At 42.9% G+C, this 20,908-nt stretch overlaps 1 long non-coding RNA gene across 5 annotated transcripts in view; it reads left to right on the top strand.

Moving 5' to 3' along the window:
* LOC147346107 (uncharacterized) overlaps positions 1-20,908 on the top strand; it is a 321,158-nt gene that overhangs the window by 162,706 nt on the left and 137,544 nt on the right. For 2 of the 5 annotated variants that reach the window (XR_015153453.1, XR_015153456.1), the window contains exon 3: positions 16,789-16,911. The exons of the other annotated variants lie outside the window; for them this stretch is intronic. This is a non-coding gene — a long non-coding RNA (uncharacterized LOC147346107). The remainder of the gene's footprint in view (positions 1-16,788; positions 16,912-20,908) is intronic. 5 annotated transcript variants of the gene reach the window in all.

Below are 20,908 nucleotides of genomic sequence, written 5' to 3'. Positions count from 1 at the left end.
ATCCAGATAACAGTTAGAAAAGCATCACTTACAAAAGTAAATCTGATTCCAGTGACTAAGGAACTCAAGCCCCCCCCATTTTGATAATTACACGCAGCTTTTAAGGTAGCGCATCTAAACTCTGCCCCTTGTCAGGGCACTATTCAAGACTACAGCATCTTCAGTGACTCTAAAGCTCCTAACACTTTTATCATCAAGGTCAGGACATCTGGTAACAGGTTCACTAAGCAAAAAAACTGAGAATATGGGAACATTCTTTGCAAACTGTAAGGTGCTGTGCAGATGTTAGCTATTGCTATTATTACTGTTCAGTGAGATTTCACTGAACTTGAGAAAAAGGAAGACTAGTCCGTGTAACTGACAAATATGACCTGTAGAACATCTTCAAAGGAATGCAGATGTTACTTTCAAATACATGTAACAAAAACAGGCAAGGGAAGTGTGGCCAGGAGTGATGGCAAGCGGAGGAATTCCAGACTATTTTAATGAATATATAAAGGATTAATCTGTTCATCTGTTACATGTAATATATATCATTAGGATCCCAAAGTCCCTGAAAATAATTTATTTTCTCAGGTGACCCTTTTTCCCCTGCAAAAAGGAAAAAGAAATCTTGTCAAGTTATGAATACGCTGCTTCAGTCCAGCTCTTGCAAAAACAATCTTAGATGTAAGAGTAGAGTCTGAGTTAATAAAGTTGTACTCTTCTGATGGAGCACAGAGTGCCTGACAGCGGAGATATCTGCTGCTGACCTGCTGCTGCTACTGCTGCTAAGTCGCTTCAGTCATGTCTGACTCTGTGCGACCCCATAGACAGCAGCCCACCAGGCTCCCCTGTCCCTGGGATTCTCCAGGCAAGAACACTGGAGTGGGTTGCCATTTCCTTCTCCAATGCATGAAAGTGAAAAAATAAAGTGAAGTCGCTCAGTCGTGTCCGACTCCTAGTGACCCCATGGACTGCAGCTCACCAGGCCCCTCTGTCCATGGGATTTTCCAGGCAAGAGTACTGGAGTGGGGTGCCATCGCCTTCTCCATCAAATTACTGTTTTTTATTTGTGTCAGATATATACCCAGGAGTGGAATTGCTGGGTCCTGGGGTAGTTCTGTTTTTAGTTTGAGAAACCTCCACGCTGTTTTCCACGGAGGCTGAAGCAATTTACATTCCTATCCCTGGTATCCGAGAGTTCCCTCTTCTCTACTCCCTTTCCGACATTTACTGTAGAATGGGTGTGCTTGTTTTTCACTGTTATCTCTTTTCACTGTTATCATCTTCTCTTCTCTGTGATGCTGAGGTCAGGCCTCTGCGAACTCTGTTTCCCAGACTTCCTAGCTGGTTGACTCAAATCTTGGCAACAGAGGGGAAATTGGAAGGTGGCAGGAATGGAGAATGGGTTTCCTCCTGGTTTTTCTGGTGCCTTTTGGCATCACTCCAACAGTACCAGTTGACTCTGGTAGCCATTTGGTTTTGACACCATCAGAAACAGCCTCACTCCTTCCCCTGAGAGGTGCTGGTACAACTTCTAACAGTCTCGTCTATGGTAAGCATGGAGCCTGTTTTCTGGGCTCCAAGGTTTATGAAACCTCACTTGCTGCTTGTTATCCCAGCCCTCTTTAACATCATGGAACCAGTTATTGTTCAGTCGCTAAGTCATGTCTGACTCTCTGACCCCATGGACTGCACCACACCAGGCTTCCCTGTCCTTCACCATCTCCCGGACTTTTCTCAAACTCATGTCCATGGACTTGATGATGCCATCCAATCATTTCATCCTCTGTCACCCCCTTTTCCTCCTGCCTTCAACCTTTCCCAGCATCAGGGTCTTTTCCAATGAGTTGGCTCTTTACATCAGGTGGCCAAAGTATTAGAACTTCAACATCGGTCTTTCGGACGAGTATTCAGTGTTGATTTCCTTTAGGATAGACTGGTTTCTCCTCTTTGAAGTCCAAGGAACTCTCAAGAGTCTTCTCCAACAGCACAATTCAAAAGCATCAATTCTACAGTGCTCAGCCTTTTTCACGGCCCAGTCCTCACATCCATACATGACTACTGGAAAAACTATAGCTTTGACTATACGAACATTTGTTGGCAAAATAATGTCTCTGCTTTTTAATACACTGTTTAGATTTATCATATCTTCTCTTCCAAGGAGCAAACATTCTTTAATTTCATGGGTGCAGTCACCATCCACAGTGATTTTGGAGCCCGAAAAAATAAAGTCTGTCACTGCTTCCATTTTTTCCCCTTCTATTTGCCATGGACCCAACACTGTATATGAAAGAGCCACTTCCCTGCAGGAATCCTGACTGTGAGAGTGGCAAAAGGACAAGTTGATTTCGAGTGGGATTTCTCAGGGACATCTGTCAGGCTGATTTTGGCTCACCATAAGCAGAGCTTGACTTTCCAACTGTGGGACTTGTCCCTTAATGGGTGGAAAGAGCTCTCTGTGGCTGGAAGCATCAGCAGGAGCTAGAGGACTTCTGTCAGAAGTGCTATAGCAAAAACAGTTAGAGATGCTTTGCCTATGAGACTGGCAAAGCCTTAAAATATTGGTAATCGCCACAGTGCAGAGATTAACACACACCCATTTCTGGGGTTACATGGTGGAGCCTTCTTGAAGGGGAATCCCGCAAACTATGTTCAATCCCCATCTTATTTTATAAAAGGGGACAGGAAATAAACATGATATGAATATATTGTATGTCAGGGATATTAGTGACAAGAACTCATAAGAAAGACAAGTGAGGATGGACCTAGAGACTGTCATACGAAGTGAAGTCAGAAAGAGAAAAATATTGTATGTTAACGTATGTATATTGAATCTAGAAAAATGGTTTAGATGATCTTATTTGCAAAGCATCGTTGACTCAATGGACATGAGTTTGGGCAAACTCCGTGAAACAAGCAAGCTTTGCATGCTGCAGTCTATGGGGTCGCAAAGAGTCGGACACAACTGAGCAACTGAACAACAGCAAATTTTCAAAGCAGAAATAGACCCAGACTAAGAGAACAAAGGTGTGGTTACCAAGGGGGAAAGTGGGGAGTGGGATGAATTAGGAGATTTGGGATTGGCATGTGTACATTATTGATAGTATGTATAAAATAGATAACTAATGAGAACCTACTGTTTAATACAGGGATCTTTACTCAGTCCTCTGCCATGACCTAAAAGAAAGAAAGTAAAAGTGAAGTCGCTCAGTCATGTCTGACTCTTTGCGACCCCATGGACTATAGCCTACCAGGCTTCTCCGTCCATGGGATTTTCCAGGCAAAAGTACTGGAATGGGTTGCCATTTCCTTCTCCAGGGGATCTTCCCAACCCAGGGATCGAACCCAAGTCTCCCGCATTGCAGGCAGATGCTTTACCTTCCGAGCCACCAGGGAATACACAGGAAATCCGCATACAGCTGATTCACTTTGCTGTATAGCAGAAACTAACACAGCATTGCAAAGCAAGTATACTCCCGTGAAACTGATGTTTGCAAAGTGTGGAGATGGCCGTGCTGTGTGGAGGTTGCCATTTTAGGTGGGGTGGGCTAGCACGGCCATTCTGGAGCAGCTGCTTTTGAGCGGAGGTGACTAGCAGGCCACGCGGCATTCTGGGGGAGGAATATTCCAAGGAGAGAAGAGGGCAGGAGTTCTGGGGAGGAAAGGGAGGACCTTCCTCAAGGAAGTTCAGGCAGTGAGGAAGAACAAGAGGAGGTGATGTCACAGAGGTGTCAGCGGCCAGGCTGTGTGGGGAATCATTGACAAGGATGAGAAAGTTCTACTTTTTCTGAGTGATGTCAGAAGACACTGAACCATTTTTTTTTTTTTTTTAGCAAAGAAGAGCCATGATCTCACATATGTTTCCTATTAAAATCTTAAAGATATATTCAGTCTTTGACCTAAAAACTTCACTTTCAAACATTTGCTTTAACAAAATTATCAGAAAAAAAATGTCTCATGACTGTTCACTAAGAGCTGCTCACCTTTTAGAGCCCTTACTGGATACCAGACATTACTCCAAGCACTTTACGTATATGAATTCATTTTGCCAGCATAGCTTTTCCACGAGAGAGATATGGTCTCTCTTTTATAGGTGGGGAAACTGAGGCACAGAGCAATGAAGTGTCTTTCCCAAGATATTGAATGGCAGAGACTGGATTTTAATCCAGGAAGCCTGGTTCCAGAGTCCACACTTTGAATCATTTGGCTGTAAATGAAAATGGCTTCCCTAGTGGCTCAGTGGTAAAGAACCCACCTGCCAATGCAGCTAGACCTAAGAGACACAGGTTTGATCCCTGGGTTAGGAAGACCCCTGGAGAAGGAAATGGAAACCCACTCCAGTATTCTTGCCTAGGAAATTCCATGGACAGAGGAGCCTGGTGGGCTACAGTCCACAGGTTTGCAGAAGAGTTGGGTATGACTGAACATGCATGCTTCTTATAAATGAAAATAGGTTCACATTATAACACCCAGTGAAAAAAGGCAGGTTCTCCAACTGTGTGTAATACTTTTGTTATATGTATATATATATGGACATCTTTAGAATTACATACACATGTAAGAAAATGAGGATTCTGAGTATTTCTTCCTTTATTCCCCAAGATTCCCTTTTCCACTAGGGAACATGCCCTGGGCTTCCCACCCCCCGCTTTACCTTGCAGCTCTAATCAGGGTGGTGGGGAGGCGCTGCAAACAGAATGCCCCACTGGTACTCTCGATCCACTACCCCTGGGGGTCTGTGACCCTGCCCCTGCCCTTGTCCTCCAGGACTTTTTATCACTCTGCCTTCCCAGCCTGAGCTGATTCACCCAGGGAAGAGCATCTGGCTGTACCGGGCTGATCAAACTCTGTCTCCCAGAAACTGAAAGCCAGCCTGCAGCCCAGCAGTCACTGGAATTGAGTCACATCCACAGTGGTCCCTGGAGATTCCAAGTTCTCTGACTGCCGGGTCTTCTGTGTGGATTCCCGCTTCCCTGAAGCCTGACATTCCCTGAAGCCTGGCGTTTCCTTTGATTCTCTGAGTGATGCCAGCACCCATCTCCTAGGTCCGGGGTTTTGTTTATAACAGTGAGGATTGTGGCTGCTGCTACAAACAGAAGACCTTTATCTGATATTGTCTAGAGGGAAGCATAGCAAAATGCTAACAGCAGGTGAGGGAATTTGCATGACTTTGCTATTACAAATGACAAATACTCAAATGTGAGGTTAAAAATGCTTCAGTTGATTTTACTGCCTATTTATTCAAAGTGTGAAATAAAGCTCCCCGAGGTCCCCTCATAGCCGATGGCACCTAGAGCACCCATGGCCCAGGTCTAAGTACAGAGACTAGGGTAGATGGCGTGAAGAGATATTGACGGTGATGACATACAAGTCACAGAAACGTCTGACAGTGAGAGGAAAACTTGGAAAGTTTCAGACCAGAAGGTAGAACAGACAGTGGAGGCCGGAAGTGGGTGTAGGAAGGGGACTCACGACAAACCGTATTTCAAAATCCTGGTGTTCCCATTTGCGCTATGGCTGCTGTAATAAGCTCTCATGAAACTTTGTGATCTTCTCACCTAAAACACATTATTAAAATTAGCTTTCATGATTTCTGTTGTTGGTAACACGGTGTATGTTACTCATGTTGGAACAACATTTTTCCCCAGGACGCCCAGATTCTAAACGGTTTGCATATCAACAACACCGACAGACCTCTAATGTAAATGGGTTACGAATAAAAGAAATGTTAGCTTATGGAAATCAATGAGCAAAAAAATGTATTTCAGTCATTCCTAAGCAATGGCCTATCACGGTTAACTGCTTATTTAGTTAGGCTTTCAGCAAAATCCCAGAATCCATTCATCACTTTCACCCGCTAAGTTTCCCCAGCTTTCATGAATCAGTTCCACAGTGTCTCAATGCTCACTCCATGTCAGACGTGGCCCCAGGGAGAGGGGATGCAGACTGTGAAACACTTGGTTTGCACCCCAGAAGCAGCCCAATGGGGCAGGAAGGACATGGCAGGAAAACTTCAATGCATGCCCTAAATTACAAAAAATAATAATTATTTATGTTTTTGGCTGTGCGGGGTCTTTGTCACTGCACAGGCTTTTCTCTAGTTGCGGCGAGCGGGGGTGACTCTCTAGTTGCAGTGTGTGGGCTTCTCACTGCGGCGGCTTCTCTTGCTGCAAAGCACAGGCTCTAGGGTGAGTGGGTTTCAGCAGTTGCAGCTCCTGGCCTCTAGAGCACAGGTTCAATAGTTGTGGTGTACAGGTTTAGTTGCCCTGTGGTATGTGGGATCTTCCCGGATCAGGGATGGAACCCATGTCTTCTGCATTGGCGGGAGGATTCTTCACCCCTGAGCCACCAGGGAAGCCCATGCCTTAAAATTTGAACATCCAAACAGAGGACACTGTAACAGTCATAATTATATCTATTGATTTTTAAATTTTTATTGAAATATAGTTGATTTACAATGCTGTGTTAGTTTCAGGTGTTCAGCAAAGTGAATCAGTTATACATATATATATATATATATATATACACACACACACTTTTTATCATTCTCTTCCATTACAGATTATGACAAGATACCGAGTATAGTTCCCTGTGCTATATAATAGGTCCTTGTTGGTTATCTATTTTGCATATAGTAGGGTGTATATCTCAATCTCAAACCAATTTATCCCTCTTCCTTTTTTGTATGACACTGGGACCCTGTACCTAACACTCCACACATTCACAATGATCTTTTGTAGTGATGCTGTTATTGCTGTCCTCATTTTACTGATAAGGAAATTGGGCTCAGAGAGTTAAGTAACTTGCCCAAGATTATAACATTCAGACATGGTGGACTCAGCCTTATACACATGCACAGTGTGTACATATGCACACACACACACACACACACGCACACACACACACGCGCGTGCACACACACACACACACACACACAGGATGTCTTAGAACTCTACAACTGTGGCTTTAACCATTGCCTGTAATTCTTCCCAGTGTACAGCTTGTTAAGAGGACATGAAGTCTGTCTGAAGGTGTGGGAAGTCAGGATCTTCTATGGAACTGAGTATTTGTGTCCCCCACAAATTCCTGTGTTGAAGTTCTAACCCCCAGTGGGGTGGTATTTGGAGATGAGACCTTTGGGAGGCAGTTAGGCTGAGATGACATCATGAAGGTGTGGCCGTCATGATGGAGTCATGTCCTTTTAGAAGAACCATCAGACGGCTTACTGTGTTTGCATGGTGGTTTAGTCGCTAAGTTGTGTCTAACTCTTTGCGATCCCCCCATGGACTGCAGCCTGCCAGGCTCCTCTGTCCATGGGATTCTCCAGCAAAGAATGCTAGAGTGGGTTGCCATTTCCTTCTCCAAGGGGTCTTTCCCAGCCAGGAAGGACACAGTAAGAAGATGACCCCCTGGCAAGCTTCTCACCAGAACCTGACCATTCTGGCCTCTTGGTTGAGGACTTCTAGCCTCTTGAACCTTGCTCAATTGCCGAGTCTCAGTATTTTGTTAGGCAGCCTGAGCAGAGTAAAATAGGATCACTTCCTGGGCAGAGATGCTAGAGCACAGATGTTCCCTCCTGGGCCTGGAGCCCTTACCTGCAGAACTGCCTGCTCTCAAGGACGCACAGGTTTATCGGGGAGTGTCCTTGCCATCACCATGGATAGGGGAGTCCGGGAAGCAGGACTAGGCAGAGGAAAAGGCTAGGCTGAGATGTGGTTGCACCAAAGGCATCAGCTGATCCTCTGCAGAGCTGTCGATGAGGTGAGGGAAGGAGGGGTTCTTTACATCTTGGAATAGGCCAGTCCTTGGCAGCTGCCCATGGGAAGGGCCATGACCTTGATGGAGGTAGCTCCCGTGGGCCAGTCCTGGAGGGATATCATCTTGAGTGCTGCGTATGTCCCAATGTCAGTCCTAGAGCAGGTGTCAGATGCTTGTTTATCAAGATGGCCAGAAGCTGGAGGAATAAGGCTTGTATCTTAGAGGGGGACCTGGGTGGGATGTTCCCATGTCTTCAGATCCAAATATGACCTCAAGTGGTTATCTGTGTGTGCTTTCATGAGTGACAGGAACTCTCGAGTTTTAGAGTAAAATCCAAAGTGATCTCACTGAGTGTTTAAACACTCACAGGCACTAGTGCTGATTTTAGTTTCATATTTTTACCACTGCTGGTTCAACTTCAACTTTCAGGGGGAAAAAGAAGATTGGATTCTCTGCACAGTCTTACATTGGCAGCCTACCACTATCATAGTAAGAACAATCTGTTACTTCCAAAATTCTGGTGAGCCTGATCCCTATAAACTCAAGGCAGGATTTTGGGACTTTATCTATTAAGTGGTGAATAAATGGTGCCAATGTTCATTCATTTTCTACTACTGTACAAGCTACATCTCTGCCTTTTTGCTTTGTGATACTGTGATATGTCTTCCTGACATTTTGCACGGGAGAAGCCTCCTGTGGCCAACTTTTCTGACATCATTGGAATTCATGTTGTTGATACTTGGAGAGAGTTTTTACAACCTCCTCCTGTTTTTTTTTTTGGGGGGGGGACCAGAATCATTCAAAAAACATCCATCCCTAGCACCGAGAAATGTGATATGCTTATTTTAGATGTGGGATTAGAATTTAAATTCTGGAGCCTACGCTCAAAAGAAATGCACTTAAAAAGAAAACCACTAAAGAACAAAATGAAAATCAAAGTTCAATAAACTGATCACCCCATAGCAAGGCTGAAGTTTGAAGCAGGGGCAATATAGAGTCAGACATCAGAATATCCAGGGAGGCCCTACCAAAGGGATGCACCCGTGTGGGGTCAGCATGGGCAGAGGAGGCACAGTGTGTGCACATTATTTGGCTGAGCAGTCAGGAAGTGGCCTAGAACTCACCTACACTGAGTATCAAGGCTTCCCTGGTGCCTCAGTGGTAAAGAATCCGCCTGCAATGCAGGAGATGCAAGAGACGTGGGTTCCATCCTGGGGTTGAGAAGATCCCTTGAAGGAGGAAATGGCAACCCACTCTAGTATGCTTGCCTGGGAAATCCCATGGACAGAGGAGCCTGGCAGGCTACAGTCCATGGGGTTGCAAGAGTTGGACAGGGCTTAGCAACTAAACCACCACCACATTGCATATCAATACATGTCTCCTGTTAAGACTTTATTGGGTCTTCTCTTGCTAGGGGCATTAGAGTTCAAGTTCACATGTGAGTGTCTTGGTCATCATGGTTCAGAATCTGAAAATGGGAACATTCAGGCTTGTTTCTGATACAGCTGGCCAGACTCACTGTATCGAAACATACAGAGTCTGGAATAGAAAGAAGCACCTCAATCTAATGAATTTAAAGTGAGAAACAGTACTGCCAGGTACATTAGAAAGTATGCTTGACTTTTCCCTGGATGCTCCTCATTACAGGAGAATAGACCACTATAAACTAACATTGTTCTCAGTAGTGGGCTGATGTTAGAATCCAGTGTCATGGCCATCACCTTCTTAGGTTTAAACTTAACAGAGAGACTTGAAATCAAGATCTATGTCAGCCATCAGTGTTGCTGGTGTCAAAGCCCAAAGACTGGGTCTTGCTATTTTACTCATCTTGTTTAGTCTCCATTCAAAACACCCTTCTTTTTTCTAAGTATTTTGCAAAATAGATTAGAAAGCATTTAATATGGCTATTGCCTCTTTTTGCTTTCTGAACTGTTGTTTAAAACTGTGCCAAAAACCAAACAACAAAAAGAGTCATCAAGAAATGCATTCAATCTATAGTATAATGGGTTATGTTTAACTATTGCTTTTTTGCCAGGAGAATAATAAGCGATGTGACCTTGGTACATTAGCTGTAGGAAGAAGTTTATTTGTTTGACATCTCTGTATCATTTAAAGTGAAATGATGGCAAAAGAGTCTAAAATGGGCATTTGTGAATCTCTAAACCATAAAAGAAATTATAACATAGTATCCTTATATAATAATTTTATAGTGATAATTATGGTAATTAGTAGAAAGTGATCTTAAAACAGGATAAGTAATGCTCTGTGTGTGTGTGTGTGTGTGTGTGTGTTAGTTGCTCAGTCGTGTCCAACTCTTTGTGACTCCATGGACTATGGCCCCTGTCCATGGAATTCTCCAGGCAAGAAAACTGGAGTGGGTTTGCCATGCCCTCCTCTAGGAGATCTTCCTGATCTAGTGGTCGAACCTAGGTCTCTTGCATGGCAGGCAAATTCTTCACCACCTGAGCTACCAGGGAAGCCCTATAAGGAATGCTAGCATATAGTTATAGGAATGCTCATGGGGTGATTTTATGTGGTGTCTGACACGTGATACTTGGCCATGTGCTAGGCTTAGATGCGGTGCTCACTAAATGCCCTGATGGACCAAGGAAATAAATTAAGAGACTATTGCTTAAGGCCACACATCAGTTCTGGGATTTTCAGTCCAGGATGGGAATGCCTTGGCTTACATCGTCCTCTTGGGGTCTGAGGATTTTCTTGGATTTTCATCTTTTCCTGCATCTAGGACTGTGTCAGGGGCTCGGAGTATCTGGGAAGGTAGACACAGTGAACTGCCCTTGGGATGAGGCATCTGACTAACGTGCTGATCTGCCACATAGCTTCCGCCCAAGTGATGCTAGAAATATCACAAGAACAGAAGGGCAAGTTCTGCCTATTGCCAAGTTTATTTTGTATTTTCTGCATGTTAAAAAGGAAAACCCACGCAACCGAGAGCACTCATTCCTTTGACAGGAAGTAATTAGGAAGGAAGGGGTTTGTGTCTGGGAATAAAGTTTCTTTAAGTCTTAAGGAGAGCCAAGAAGACTGCACATTTTCGCGTCGTCCTCAGACCGGGCACAGGAGGCACCTGCTTTGAACTCTAGCTTCAGTGGACCCTGCTCTGGCTCATCATCAGGTACAACCCTCCTCATGGGGCAAGGGGTCCACAGGGTCAAGGCTGGCTTCCACCTATAGTCTTCACTCCCTCCCTTCTACACCACATTATGGGTACCAGGGACCTGGTGTTTCCCACTTGGACAGTCCCAAGCTCACTTCCCAGATCTGAATATCTCCCTGGGATCCATCCTCTTCAGGGATTTTGCTGTGTCCTAGTGAGGTAGGAGATAGTGGGCCTCTGGCTGGACACTTGGTATTTGTCAAGTGGAATAAAATTCAAGCTTTGTTCTCACCCAGACACTCCAAGGACAAAGCTAGTGGTAAAAGCAGAGCTCTGCTAGAGCAAAGAAATAAGGCATCTACTCTTGAGGTCAAGGAAGACTTCTCTATCTGCATGTGCTCAGGAAGGCTCCTTGGGGGTCAAAAAGGGGCCCCACCCCAGAGTAAGTATGGGCATGCACCCATAGTCCTCTGGGGTGGGATCCATCTTAGAAAAATTTACGCATGCATCTTGGGGAGAGTCCATGGACCAGTCAGGTGTGAAGAAAGAAAGAAGATAATTGGCAAGCAGAACTGTCCTATACGGGTGATTTATCCCATAGATCACTTCTCTACTGTGCTCCTCCTCATTTAGGACAGCCTCTCTCCTCTCCGGGTGTGTGTCTATGCCTAGGTTATGACTAACTGTTCTCCTCACTCAGGATGCCCATACCCTTTCTCTCTGGGTGTGGGGTGTGTAGTTCTGTCTTACTTCTGTCATAAATAAACTTTTTCTGAGTACTCTCCCATACGTTGTGCTGTATCTAGAGTAATAAACTTTGTACCCATTTTTGCATCCTGGATCCCTCTGGCTTTCAAAAAGGGGGGTGAACTAGCACCGCTTTGCTTCTTTCTTCTAGCCCCTGGTGGTCTAGTGACTAAGACTCTTGGTTTTCATTCAGGTTACCCAGGTTCAATTCCTGGGCAAGGAACTTAAGATCTGTCTTCAGGACTGCTCACTGATCTCCCTCTACGATCAATAGTGAGGGCAACAATCTCAGAGAGGGAATGTGTCCTGTGAGCCTCTGGCAATCCTACCCACCCACCCAGGCCCATTTCAAACACTGCATAGGTCTTCCCTGACGTACACTTGATGGTCTCTCTCCCTCTCTAAATATTTACAAGTGTTTGCTTATCATTTCCCTCTTGTTACTGAGTCTAAGCCCACAGTGGTCACTGCACAACAGGTCAGTACATCAAGAGCTGAGGTTTGGGGCAAGCGACGCCAACATTTCTGGATGTAAGTCCATGTGCTGGACACACAGTGAAGGCGATCATTACCAAAACATCAGAGTTTGGAGCAGAGAAAGGTTATTGCAGACCCATGCAAAGAGACAGGTGGCTTATGCCCAAGAAAAACTCCCAACTCCCTGAAGGCTTTCAGCAAAGCATTTTTCAAGGTAAGATGAGGGAAGAGCTGGTTAGTTGTTGCAAACTTTTTGGTGATGTATTCTTTGCTCTAGCAGCTGTCCATGTAGGTCAGGTCACAATGTTCCTGTAAACCTCCACAGAACAAATGCTATTCTCTGTTCTGCACCTTGTTATCTTCTAATGAATGGAAAAGTATTATACCTTTAAAGGTGAGAGCCTTGAGAATGGGCTATCCTGGATATTTCAGGCCATAGGCAATATTCTTTTACAAAAGGTGCAGACCCCAGGCTAGGTGAGGTCGGGCTTGGGGTCACAGGAATGGGCAGAGTCAGCATGACTAAGCACAGACAAAAAAGCACAAAGGTTAAAGGAAATAGGAAAAGATCTAACATGGAGTCAGATTTGTTCTTTCCTATTATAGTGGTTATTCAGAAAGCCAGGCTTCCCTGATAGCTCAGTTGGTAAAGAATCCACCTGCAATGCAGGAGACTCTGGTTCGATTCCTAGGTCAGAAAGATCTGCTAGAGAAAGGATAGGCTACCCACTCCAGTATTCTTGGGCTTCCCTTGTGGCTCAGGTGGTAAAGAATCTGCCCACAATGTGGAAGACTTGGGTTCGATCCTTGGGTTGGGAAGAGCCCCTGGAGAAGGGAAAGGCTAACCACTCCAGTATTCTGGCCTGGAGAATTCCAGGGACTGTATAGTCCGTGGGGTCACTAAGAGTTGGACATGACTGTGTGACTTTCACTTCATTCATTCACTCACTCAGAAAGCCAGCAGGGTGAGAAGATGGGACTAGTGTCCCAGAGAACCATCTTACCAGAGTTAGAATCCAGGCTTCTTTTCTACTCAAAAGGGAAGAGGTGTGGCTGTTTATTACAGACTTCTTGGTGTAGGAATCCTTTGTTCTTGCAGTTGTCCAGTATGTCCACAGGCCATTATGTTCCTTTAAACCTCAAACAAGGCAAATATTATTCTCTGTTCTGCACTTCTTATCTCTGTATAAATGGAAAAGTGTTGTACCATTAAAGATCAGAAACTTGAAGAATGGGATACTTTGTATATTTCAGGCTATAGGCAACATTCTTAACACTTAGCAAAAGCAATAGAGTACAAAAGTTAAAGTAAAAGAAACATATCCAATATGGAGTCAGATTTGTTCTTCCCTGGTAGCTAAGAGTCGGACACAACTGAGCGACTTCACTTTCACTTTTCACTTTCATGCATTGGAGAAGGAAATGGCAACCCACTCCAGTGTTCTTGCCTGGAGAATCCCAGGGACGGGGGAGCCTGTTGGGCTGCCGTCTATGGGGTTGCACAGAGTCGGACACAACTGAAGCGACTTAGCAGCAGTAACTAAAAGCCCTGGGATTTCTTTGGAAGGAAAGATGCTAAAGCTGAAACTCCAGTACTTTGGCCACCTCATGTGAAGAGTTGACTCATTGGAAAAGACTCTGATGCTGGGAGGGATTGGGGGCAGGAGAAGGGGACAACAGAGAATGAGATGGCTGGATGGCATCACTAACTTGATGGATATGAGTCTGAGTGAACTCCAGGAGTTGGTGATGGACAGGGAGGCCTGGCGTGCTGCGATTCATGGGGTCGCAAAGAGTCGGACATGACTGAGCGACTGAGCTGAACTGAACTGAATACACTTTCCACATTCTGCCTTGGGTTTTAGCAAACTTTGTTACTTTTATTTGATCACTTCTTAGGTCATAAGGGTTTTGTTGTCACAATTCATGTCTAATTCTTTTTACTATCCTCAAAAGAACCTTGATCAAGAACATTGTTAGCTCAAAACAAAAACAAAAACTCCTCTATTTGTTGCAAAAGAGAAGTAACAGCTGAAGAAATAATGAGTTTTGCTCTGGGCTCTTCGTCAAAAGGACAGGTATTTGCACTAATCTGGGCTGAAATGAGAAATCATTTCAGTTTCATCACTTCTATATCTACGTTCCAAGGGCTGCTTAGCCTATTTTAGAAAGAATAAAAGAAGAGAAAACCACTAAGAGCATTGTTATTTCAGTGAAAATAGACTTGTGGCTTTCTCAGGTCCACAGAACCACCAGGAGTGTTTATAAGGCAGCGACAGTTTCTTGATAAATCTCAGGAAAGGAGAATTGCTGGGAAAGTGTATTTTCACTGCTGTAAACTTAAAGCCGAGAACTGGGCTCACTTTTCCCGAAGCACTCCAAGAGTTTCTGACCTATTTTGAAAACAGTAAGGTGTGAATACAAAAGTTTTATAGATTGGGAAGCTAAATCACCAGGAGACAAAATACATAATTACCAAGCTATTTCCAAATCCAGGAATCAAATTCAGGCTCCCCATCTTCCCATGCAATTTACAGACTTCTGTTAATAACATGAAACCAATGTTGCCTTCAAATTTTTATTAGTTACAGCTCAGCAGAGCCTAATACCTAATGTAGCCAACATTTAATGTTTTATATCTGTGCTTACACCATAATATAGTCTTTTGTCTAGTGGGGGGCCTTTTAAATCAAAAGATTTTAATTATTACTCCCCATGAAAGACTGTATCAGTCTCAGAGGTAAATCTCTGCTGGTACTTGCTAAAACTTTGGTCACCTGATGTGAAGAGCCAGCTCACTGGAAAAGACCCTGGTGCTGGGAAAGATGGAGGGGAAGAGGAGAAGGGGACAACAGAGGATGAGATGGTTGGATGGCATCACCAACTTAATGGACATGGGTTTGAGCAAACTCTGGGAGAGAGTGAAGGACAGGGAAGCCTGGTGTGCTGCAGTTCAGGGGGTCCCAACGAGTTGAACATGACTTAGCAACTGAACAACAACAACTTTGTGTTAGTCTGAAAGCTGGATTTGTGGGGGTTTGGATGGAGGACCAAGCATGAATATTGAACTGGCAATTAAATGGATTAAAAAAAATTCTTACTCACTTAGAAGTTCATTGTTTGGATTCATTTGTCTTTAAGTGGCATCTATTTCTGAAATATTATATAAATAAACAGGAAAATACACTTAAAAATATATTCCAAAATCAAATAGAAATGGCTTTTTTTCCCTTTTGGCACAGATTTATTATTTCTGCTGATACTGGGGTTGGGTAGGAGATTTTTCAGGTACTGTATGGTCTAGTCACATGTCTATGTATGACCTAAGTCATGTGTCCAGGGATTCAGAGATGGCAGGGAGGGAAAGGAGGACCAGGACCTTGCCATGTGGTCTTCCATTCTCCAGGAATCTGTCTTGGGCTTCTTTCCATGTGGAATAAGGGATTCACTGATAAGAAAGGACAAGCTCCAAAATGCAGCTAACTTTCATTTCTCTGCTGTTGAGAGATATGGCTCCTTAGAGGCAACTGACATTTGAGGATATTAGGAGAGTTTGAGAGAAAGAATAGGGGGCCTGGACAAGGAGAATAATAAAGAGGAGGTGCAGAAGGAGAGAAATCAGGATATATGGGAGGAGACACACCTAGGTCTTGGAAGGCAACTGGAAGACAAGAAAGCAGGAGGGATATTCACTAGGAAAATGAGTTTAGCTTATCCTTTGAGCTTGTCAGCTGGCTCATTGACTTTGGCTAAACAATCTTTTATTGAAATAGGATTTGAGTCAGAATTACCTTTGAAGTCCTCTGCATGATATCAAGCTCACTTACTCACCACATGAGAGGCCAGTGAATCTGAGAGATGAGGTGTTGAGGCAAGGAATACAACTATTCAGAAAGACAGCTGACTGAGAAGATGGCAGACTAACATCTCAAAATAACCATCTTGTCGATCTGGATGCCAGGTTCATTTATGGATCAGAGATGGGGGGAGGTGAGGAAACAAAGTAAAAAGACCATTTAATATTTGCAAATATCTCCTAGAATGGCAACCCTCAGGTCAGGGAGTGTATTAATTTCATCTTTCTTATAGTCATTCACAGGTGGGCAGGGTCAGATTATTTCCCTGTGAGCTAAACAAAGGCACTTTAGTTTAAGGGTTGGGAGTGAGGGGGCAGGACTCTCTGAGACAAGCCATTATGTATGATTATAATAATAAAAGTGGCCAAAAAAGGGTTAAAGTAAAAGAAACAGACCTAGCATGGAAGAGTCATAGCAGACTCTTCCCTGTTACATGCATACCTCTCAAAATACCATTTGGCTTTCACGTACCATTTGGCTTGTGAAATCTTATGGCATTTCTTTCCTGTGGCACATCTTAAATGAACAGTTTTGTTCAAATCAAATCTTCCCAAGCTGATCATTGAAGACCCACAATCAAAAGGAAGGCTGAGCTGTGCCCTCATCATGTAACAGAGAGCAACAAACCTCACTCCATGCTGGATGTATTCTGTTGGCTCTAACCTCTGTGCTCTGTTGCCTGAATTTAGTCATGCTAGTTCTGCACCTTTGGTAAAAGAATATATTTCTCAAGATATTTTCCCATTCTCAAGACTCTGACCTTTAAATGTATAACACTTTCCCATTCATATAAAGATAAAAAGTTGCAGAACAGTGAATAACATTTGTCTTATTGGAGATTTATAGGACATTATGACCAGACCTACATGGACAGCTGCAAAAACAAAGGATCCTGGCACCAAGAAGTTTGTGACAACCACCCACACCACCTCCTCCTTTAGAATAAAAGAAGCCTGACTTCTAAATCAGGTAAGATGGTTCTTTGAGACACTGCTCTACCATCTTGTCAATCTACTGTCTTTCTGAATAAAGTTGCTATTCTTTGTCCAAATAGCTCATCTCTCAATTTAGTGGCCTATTGTCCAGCAGCAGTGTGAACTTGGACTCAGTAGCAATTGGAGGTTTTTGGTTGGGAAAGCTGTGTGTGCTCATTTGCTCAGTTGTGTTTGACTCTTTACAATTCCATAGACTTCAGTTTGCCAGGCTCCTCTGTCCATGGAATTCTCCAGGCAAGAATACAAAAGTGGGTTTCCATTTCCTTCTCCAGGGGATCTTCCTGACCCAGGAATCAAAACCCACAGCTGCCATGTCTGTTTCATTGGCAGGCAAATTCTTTACCACTAGCGCCATGGGAAGCCCATGTGAGCTGAGGGTGTGCTAACTAGAAATGGGCCTCTTCTGAGTTTGGTTTGAAGTGTGTAGTTGCCTCTTTCTGGTTGGTTCTGAGTTGGAAGCAGGGACATAAAATAGGGAAGCTGTCAGTCTTTGATAAAGTACTGATTGTCTGGGCCTGTTGCTACAGGTTGTGGGTCTGAGTTCTATTGTCACGTGTGGGGCAGTCACTGTCCATTTGTGTATTCAGTCTCTTACAGTTATGTACAGAACTCTGAATATCATTTTATTTTTTCTCCTTATGCTGTTGAGGTACATTTTCAGGGTCATGATTAAAATGATGAATGCAATGATAAGCTCATTTGCTTCACATAGATAACAAAGTATGTAAAACATTTCAGCTAAAAGTTTGTTCATTTAAAAAAATTAATAAAACTAACGCATGTATATGGAATTTAGAAAGATGGTAACAATAACCCTGTGTACGAGACAGCAAAAGAGACACTGATGTATAGAACAGTCTTATGGACTCTGTGGGAGAGGGAGAGGGTGGGAAGATTTGGGAGAAAGGCATTGAAACATGTAAAATATCATGTATGAAATGAGATGCCAGTCCAGGTTTGATGCGCGATACTGGATGCTTGGGGCTGGTGCACTAGGACGACCCAGAGGGATGGTATGGGGAGGGAGGAGGGAGGAGGGTTCAGGATGGGGAGCACGTGTATACCTGTGGCGGATTCATTTTGATATTTGGCAAAACTAATACAATTATGTAAAGTTTAAAAATAAAATAAAATTTAAAAAATAAAATAAAATAATAAAAAAATTAATAAAACGAAACCTCACCCTGGTCAGAATGGCCATAATTAAAAAGTCTACAAATATTAATAATAAGTGCTGGAGAGGATGTGGAGAAAAAAGAACCCCTCTACATTGTTGATGGGACTATAAATTGCTGAAGCCACTATGGAGAACAGTATGAAGGCTCTTCAAAAAACTAAAAATAGAGTTGTCATATGATCCAATGATCCCACTTCTGGGCATATATCCAGAAAAGACAGAAACTCTAACTCAAAAAGATACATGCACCCCAATGTTGATAGCAGTACTATTTACAATAGCCAAGACATGGAAGCATTCTAAATGTCTGAAGAAAATCAGAGAAAGCCAGATATCATATGATATCACTTATATGTAGAATCTTAAAAAGTTATATAAATGAGCTTATTTGCAAAACAGACTCAGACATTGAAAACAAATTTATGGTTACCAAAGGGAAAAAAGGGGTAGAGATAAATTAGAACTATGGTACTAACAGATACACACTATATAAAATTATCAGATAAAGACCTTGTTTTATCTATTTTATAGATAAAATAGATAAAAGGTCTTATTATATTGCAAAGGGAACTAATTATTCAGTATCTTATAATAACCTATAATGGAAAGAAATCTGAAAAAGAATATATATATACATATAACTGAATTACTTTGCTGTACATTTAAATTAACACAGCATTGTACATCAATTCTACTGTACATCTGAAATTAACACAGCATTGTACATCAATTCTATCTCAATAATTTTTTTTTTAATTAAGAGAAAAAAATAATGCAATAAAAGAAACCCAAGGGACTTCACTGGCAGTCTAGTGATTAGGACTCAGTGCTTCTACTGCAGGGGTTCAATCCCTGGTCAGGGAACTAAGATCCTGTGTGCCACATGGTGCTTCCAAAAAGTAAAAAAAAGAAAGAATGAAAAGCAACCAAAACAAATATTTAGCCAGAAAATAATGATCTCAAAGAAGTTCTTAAAGGAAAACCCATTTTTATCTCCCTAAAATATCCTAGGACATCTTCTCTTCAATGTCACGACCATTTCTCCTTGAGGCTCTTTTACAATGAGTAAGTAGTTCTTACCAGGTGTGAACTACCTCTTCACAGAGAGGAGGGTGACTTATTTTAGAAGTCTGCACCCCTGACAAATGTTGTACTATGTGACTAAGAAGCAAGAAAACCTAGAAGGCTCAAACTGGAAGAAACCTTTGGAACATTCAGTGCTTCCCTGTGGCCAGTAAATGGAATTTTTAAATTGCGTGAGATCTTAGCATCATCAATATTGTGGCTGACAGCACGTAGCCTCTTTAGCTCATCCGCAGAAAAAGCCTGCCCACTGGAGTGAGAATGCAAAGAGGAAGCTGTGCACCTTAGTTGTTACCTTCAGCGATCTCTGCCCTCCTTCCTCCACCTAGTGCCAAAGTCTTTCATACACACCTCCTCTAACACCTCCATTTTCATTTAAATTTCTTGAGGATAATGCAAATCAAGCTTTTTTTCCTCCCCTGAGTTTGACATAGAAAAAGATCCTACATCTTATCTGGTTCAGAGCCTAAGATGACTTGACTACTAGATTTAGATTTAGGTTTCAAAGTCTTTGAATTATTCAGAACCCTTTGCATCTTAAAAAAAAAAAAAAAAAAAAGACTTCTCCTGTGAAAGTGCATTTTGAGCCCTAAGCAAGCACAAGGCATGATTAGTTTTGGAATCACTTGAATTTTATATTTGACTTGGAAAGATGCTTCTTACCAAAGAAATATGGGGGTTTGAAACCCAGGGAGAGCAATGTGGTCTTCATATCATTTTCACAGATGATTATACACTTTCAAAAATCCCTAACCATGTGTAACTGGAAACATACTTGCCTCTTTACCAAAGAGAGGCCCTGCAGTTATTGTGCTCAGCTGCAGGTTTTAGGACCTCTGTGTCTTATGCTGAAGGCATGTAGCTTCTAATGTGGTTGCATGTGTACAATAAAAAGCTTATCACTGTAGGCAATTCAATATAATGGTAGACAGAGAAATAAGAGCAGGAAGATCCCCTGGAGGAGACCATGGCAACCCACTCCAATAATCTCACCTGGAGAATCCCATGGACAGAGGAGCCTGGCAGGCTACAGCCCATGGGGTCACAAAGAGCCGGACACGACTGAGCAACACACAGTCGCAGTAGGAAAAGTTAGAAACTCCCACTTAATTTTTGCATGATGTAGTATGATCACCAGTATTGGCTTTAAAATGCTGCAGCAAAGAAAATGGGAGATTAGAGATAGGAAAAGATTGTCAAACTGTTGGTTATTGTTGAGTAATTAACTATTCATTATATGATTTCTTCTACTTTTGTATGTGTTTAAAAATTTTCACAATGAAGATTAAAGCAAATCCTTTCACACTGGCAAGGGAGAGTGTGGACACAATACACTAACAACACACTGGACAAAATTAGAAAGGACTTCCGGCCTTGAAGAAGGATGGAGACTGCATCTTTTGACTAGGGAGTCAAATGCCTGGCTCTTCTCGGTGTTGAAGTCGGGAGAATCTGTCTTATCTATTACCCTCTATGGTCATCTGAGATGAATCAGCCAGAAGACAACCCTTTTGGGAGCAGTGTTTTGAAGTGACTCACTTTGTGTTGACATGGGTTCAGAGTCTAGACATTGCTTTAGGGCGACAGGGAGCAAAACATGTGACACCAGAAGTTGCCACCTTGGCTTGTGGATTATTCTGAGCAAAGTCAAAGTCCTATAGACTCAAGAAGAGGTTTTCACTTCCTTCTTACCTGCCTTTAAAATAATTTA

This window comes from Bos grunniens, chromosome 24 (genome assembly GCF_055505025.1).
Source record: "Bos grunniens cultivar Pamir isolate PY7600 chromosome 24, Bosgru_T2T1.0, whole genome shotgun sequence".
Taxonomy (NCBI): Eukaryota; Metazoa; Chordata; class Mammalia; order Artiodactyla; family Bovidae; genus Bos; species Bos grunniens.
The sequence above is the reverse complement of the archived record's forward strand: the minus strand, read 5'-3'. Positions and strand labels throughout refer to the sequence as shown.